Source organism: Atta colombica, unplaced genomic scaffold, assembly GCF_001594045.1.
Source record: "Atta colombica isolate Treedump-2 unplaced genomic scaffold, Acol1.0 scaffold315, whole genome shotgun sequence".
NCBI classification, from domain to species: Eukaryota; Metazoa; Arthropoda; class Insecta; order Hymenoptera; family Formicidae; genus Atta; species Atta colombica.
This window is the reverse complement of record NW_017259421.1, coordinates 169,018-175,522: the sequence shown is the minus strand read 5'-3', so window position 1 is coordinate 175,522 and position 6,505 is coordinate 169,018. Positions and strand designations below refer to the sequence as shown.

The 6,505-nt window shown below is 35.8% G+C and overlaps 1 protein-coding gene across 1 annotated transcript in view; it reads left to right on the top strand.

Moving 5' to 3' along the window:
* Positions 1–6,505, top strand: part of LOC108690345 (spondin-2) — a 172,581-nt gene that overhangs the window by 35,024 nt on the left and 131,052 nt on the right. The gene's annotated exons all lie outside the window — the stretch shown is intronic.

Sequence of the window (6,505 nt, the reverse complement as noted above, 5' to 3'; positions counted from 1 at the left end):
ATCGATATATATATATATATATATATATATATATATCGATTGCGAAAATAGATATAGGAGATGATAAAATTGATGGAGAATAATTGAGGATAAAAAAATGTTTGTAATGATATTGCGGAATATAGAGAAAGATTGTGGACTGCGGTCGTGAAGAATGGATAATGGAAGAAAATAAAGAAGAGAGAGTTTGCGAATGTGAAATCGATAGAGGCGAAGTCTATTAGTGATAGACGAGGTTGGATTGGAGGATACTTAAACTAGCGCTTCCGTTATAAGATTAAATAAAATAAATGCGTGGAGTGCAGCGATTTAAAATCGATGAAGTGTATAATATTTATTACGTTCCTGTCTAAGCGTGTCGCAATTTACAGGCAAAATCGTAAGTGCGCTTTCATCGATTCATTGATGTACTAAATCTTTTGTTCGTGCTGTTGAAAGGACTGGAACGAATTCTTATAATCGCACGACGCAAATCACCGACGATTTATTTTTTTTCCTTCTTCCTTTTTTCCTCTTTTACATTGACGAGCACAAAAGAATACTGGCAAACTGCATCGACGAGTCCCATATCATCGAGCTTTTCGCAACTGCGCGTTCCAACATGTTCCTATTCATTCGACTGCCCTAGTTTTTATTCCGAGTAGAAATAGTGAACATCATGACGTATGACCAACATTGTCGCAAGCCATACGCGATAATTCTTTTTAAGTGCTGACAATATATTCAGATTACGGTTTACGTTTTACGTATAAACGTAAACAAAACTTGCATTTGATATATTTCTCCTTTATATTTTATTCAATTGGACATTTTAGTATATGTAGTTTTTACGTAGCATAATATGTAGGTTGCATGTGACAGAAGTTATTTAACCTAACCTGTTGCAAATTTAAATAAAGAATAGCTTAAAAACAAGAAATTTAGAAATCAATATATACGCACGAGAATATAAACAAATAAAGTATCTCTTTGGTGCTACGTAACTAGAATCTGATTTAATACAATAATTATTTAATTACAATAGATGAGATATATATTAATCTATATATATTAAACTTATGTATTATCGATTTAATTGAGTGAAAATGAAATAAACAATGATACCTTGCAAATTGATATAATAAATTGAACTCTAAAATGACGTGATCGAGTAAAAAGGATCCAACTGATATTTCGGAAACCACGGGATACTGTTTGGGGGTTCATGCTTCATTTAATGTTTGTCTCATCTTTATACCCCCGAGACGTGTCGACACGTATGTGCGTTCACGCGTTAATGTGTGTGTGTGTGTGTGTGTGTGTGTGTGTGTGTGTGTGTGTGTGTGTATGTGTATGTGTGTGTGTGTGAGATATCGCTTTATGCGCGAGCCTTGCATATACACATCTATGCGTGTGCGTGTTAATGGTTCTATAAAAACGACGGACACGAGAAGTGTTTCGTCTTGATGGCTTGCTTAGGTTTTTTTACTAGGCTGAGATGCGTACGATGTCACGGAATATATAAGTTTTCGAAGGGACGGATATGACTGTTCAAAATCAGCGGAAAGTAGCAGGAATCTTGCGGCATGTAAAACACATGTACGGAAAGTACATGCATTCATTCAAGTTCCGAAAAAGAAAAGAAATCATCATCCCTTCAGGTTATTTCCGTTTAATTCTACCTTAATGGGGGAATTTAATCTGCGGCTAAATTGGCAAACTATTTAACATTGTGTGTTAAATAGTTTAGAAAATGGAAAAATTCAAGTTATGCGAACAAGAGCATCTCATTTTCTAGTTAATGCGCGTATTTAACTTTTTTAATAAAGCTCCATTGGAGATATAAACGAAGAAAAAACTTCCAAAAATCTTCGTTAGAGACGTTATCAATTTAGATATTTATCACCGTAAATGAATTGGTGAATTAATAAAAAAAGAGATATAAAAATGATATTATCCCATACATATATACGCATGCACGCACGCATGCACGCACAGAACTTTAGGAACATATATCATACATCATATACAGAATATCATACATATAAGCGTGGTAAAGCGTTGTAAAAAGAGAAAGTACTACTACTAAATATTCGCGACTTTATCTGACATCTTTCTGTAAAATGTCAAATCTATTATGTATATACGTTCCTTTTTTGAAATTTCATTCCGAATTCCGTTAATATTTAATAAAATTATTTAATATTAATCATTCTTTTTTTTAAACTCGAGATTATTAGCCACGTTATTATTATTATTTCTAAGAAATATAGAAAAACAATTTCCGCCGTGAATTAAATCGCTACTCTGATGACAGAGAATTAATATCGTGTCGGAAAATAAAATGAATCGAGGCGAAAATAAAGCAAGTAAAGGAGCATAATGGCTGAATATCCACACATGGCGGTATACGGGAAAATGTGCTGGGATCAGAAGCGTATTACGCGAAGAGTCATTATAAATTTAATTTCGACCGATTCCACACAGATATTGCTAATAAAAATACTATCTTGCCATGCCAACGTCCATCATCAATTTTCCATCTGATTTTCGTTATGCGTGACACGTGTCGCAATTATTATTTTACAAATTCCTAAAATAATCAAAATTCCTTTTCTATATTTCATGTTCCGTAAAAATATAATCATCTCTATCATATATTCCCAGCATTACGTCCTCGCGATGGAATAAAAGAAGTTCTTTATTTTTTTTCATGTAAAAATTTTCAGAGATCTAGATGGCAACAAAATTAAAAGTTGAGTAATGGTAAACAACGTCAAGTAATTTTTCTATCAAGAAATGCATATAAAATACTTACACAAATGATGTCATTGAAAATAGTTACACAAATTTTATTTGCAGTAAATATAATTTCCAAGCCTTAACATTATACTAACGATTTAGTACCTTGCAACGAACAGTTTGCTTGAAGAAAACATGTCGGGACAAAAAGGAACGTGGCTGTCGACCGCCAGCTTCGCAAGCAGCTTGAAGAAAATAAAATGTAGAGGTCATTCTACTTAAAGAAACGTTAAAAGATATCTTTCGGGAAGAGAGAGAGAGAGAGAGAGAGGGGGGGGGGGGGGGGGGAGGGAGGGAGAAAGGGGGTAGTCATTGTGCGTTCAAGGTGCTTTCCGTCGCGAAGACGTATATCGTTCTCTTTAAACTTCTTCGCCTTTTCGACGCATTCCTTTTTTTTCCCTTGATCCTCTCCATTCCTTCGATTCGGATGCGATGAGACTTTCAACGACGACGACAACAACAGCGACGAAGACGATAACCATGCTTCGGGCGAACTCGACCTCTCGTGCCGAAAAAGCGGGATTTCGTTTCCTGACCATAGCTATACAACGGCGGTTGCTTGAAATCGGGGATGAAAGAAGTAAAGAAGAATACGTATATGTGTACGCGCATATCAGCATGGGAATAACGTATAGTATTATTTCCCTTGATATTATCATCGATATCGAAATCATTTTTACTGATTTAAAGAAAACGCAACGCGATTGCAAAAAATATTAGCGCGTACGGATTGGTTTAATAATGACGGGATATTTGAATTCGTTTAAAAATTTTGCAAATGTCACGGAAATGATACTCATTTATTCATGTCCTAGGATGTATATTGGGATTGTCTGCCTCAGTTACATAAAAAATTTTATAATGGTTGCACACCATGATTTCCGCATATTTGCTCGTATACCGCAACGGCGCGGGCGTGCAGTCACCCATAACGCCATTGTTACCCCCGGCTGGTCTCCGACTGGAAATTTCAGTTTATGAAATTGGATCAGAGGGTTGAAAGCCGGATGCATAAATTTTCATTTTAATAATGGGCGCCCCGGAGTTACTCCGGATATAAATTCGTTAAGGCTTCTGCAGGAAAAATAGTGAACAGAAGAGGGAGGGGGGTGGGGGGGACGATGCACAAGCGGAAGCGATTTTGTGCCGCGATTTTAATCCACGACTTTATGTTTGCCGAAATTATTCGTGTTCCCTTGAAGAGGACCACTTCCTTCCGCGGGAAAGAAGGGCTTCGTAAACAGTAGATAAACTCGGAATCTCGATTCTCCTGTTTATTCTTCTATTTGAATCCGCTTTCTGATCCTCTCACCCGCCTACCTAATACCCTGCAGAATCAGTCGCTCTTGAACCTCCCCCGCATATCAAATATAGTCGAATCCAAGGACTGAAAGTCTTTTTCTTGAAAATAAACTAGCAATTGCAGCTTCAACATTTGCGTATTAAAACAGTTTCAAAATGTCGAGATGTATCATCTCTAGATTTATTCAGATTTACGGGACGTTATCTTCTTTGCGCAGATTAATTATATATAGAATAATAATAACAGACCGAGATGTGATTCACACAATCGGGATCTCGCTTTGTCATCTCTCATGTAAAACATATTAAAAGTTTTAATATAAAATTCGTAATTACGATCATATCACAAAATCCGAAATTAAAGTTTGCGTTACACATCATATCTTATCGTAGCATTTTTTTCTCTGTTCGACATTTAAGACCAATCTCAAGCAAACACACCTAGCTCATTTTTTTCAAAATCGCAAACGCAAGTCAACATTTGCAGAAGTGCATGGATTACTATCCCTATCGCGATATCCCATTCGTTCTTTGCTTTCCTTGCTCTTTGTCCCGCACAATCCGCAAGCTTTACGATGAAAGTCTAGGGATTGACACGATGCTAAGAAGAAAAAGCACGAAGATCCGGACAAACATGGACGAAATACAGTATATATTTCCGGTATTTCTTTCTTCAATACAGCGATGGATTAAGGTATTCGAAGATCTCGGGGGTGCAAATCGAATTTAATCAGTAGATATGAGTTTTAATCAAGCTCTTGTACGGTTAAAAAGAACCTATTGAAATTAAAATATCTACAAGAAAACAATTTATTCATAATATTATTTATGTTAGTAACATCGAGTTCTTACTTATGTTTCAATAACTAATAAACTTTAAGATCCAAGATGAGCTTTCTTGTAAAGACTGAATTCTTTCATTTTATTTACAATTGTTATTCGACCTTATTGTTTTCCGACCTGACAAGAATATTTCCGAATCGGATTACGTAAATGTATTTGAATCGATTGAACCTTCTATCAGGATATAGATATCCCTTCGGTCGATTTGCCTCTTTACCGCCTGTTAATTTATTCCTCTTTTCTCTCTCGTTTCCTCTTCTTCATTTTCGATTATCATTTAAGAGCTTCATTATATTTGCGATTGCCTTCTATAGCGTTGGTTGGGATCGATCGCAAGTACAAAGACGAATTAGCTGATTCGAAATACGAGAAATTATGAACAATCCACGAGAAATAAAGGCGAATGAACTATCCCACATCCATTTTACTATGTCTCGTTCATGTTCTCGTACTCTTTCACTCTTTGGTATTTTTTTCTCTCCACTCGACCCTTTTCTCTTGCTCTCCTCCTCGCCACGTTTCGTCGCGCAGTCTCTTTACGAACTGCATATAAAATATGTACGATCCTGCTGCCTGCAGCACTGTCTAGCCCGCCAAATTGGATTTCCCAAAAAATGGCCGCGAACCGCTTTCCCCTCGCTTTGCACGTTTCGTTCTCGTATACTCAAGTGCATTAACGCGATATTAGAGTAATTGATTACACAAGCTCGATGCGGCGATCCATCGTAATTAATGCTAACGATACCCCTTTATTATTTAATTGCCTAATTCAAGTATTAATATAAAAAGCGGAAAAATTAATGTATCGAATAATACATTCAATACAGTACAACAGTCTGAAGTTACATCATATCTTTTTAAGCATACATGAATAATAATAGATCCTCTTTTCATTCCTGCATTAGAACTCTCTTCCGCCAAATATCAAATATATATCTCGCTTCAAATCCCAAAAGTATACACTAGTTCAGCTACAGAAAGCAGATTTAAAATAAATAATTGATAGAAAGAAAGATACATATCGATTGTGTATGTATATCTATTAAGGGAAATAATTGCCAAAGATTAATTAATCCGTAAGTAGAATTAATTTTCTATACACATACCATCTTTTGAAATGCACGTTGATAGTTAACTCGCTCGATGCAAATGCATCAAATGAACACAAGTCAAGTGAGCACAGTTGCAACAAAATGACACGCTGAGTGCATTCGATGCAGCGAGTGAATTAATACATTCAAGTGTGCTTCGCGCGCGAAAGCATTCCATGTCGCATTGCGACTACGCGACACATTGTTTTGCACATTTTGCAACAATCGCCGCGCGCGACATTTCAACGGTATGTCACTCTAGTGTTTAATCAATCGTACGTAAAATATGTCATTTCTGAGAAATGTTAGATTCTTGCGGAAGTAATGTCAATTTTTGGAATATGTAAGGCAAAGAAATAGGGACCAGATTTCACATACAATGTAGAGGAATGTCCCATGACACTTTTTAATTTTAATTACAATTTTTTTTTTAACTCAAAGTTGATATATATATATTTATTAACAAGCTGTCATATCAATTTAATATT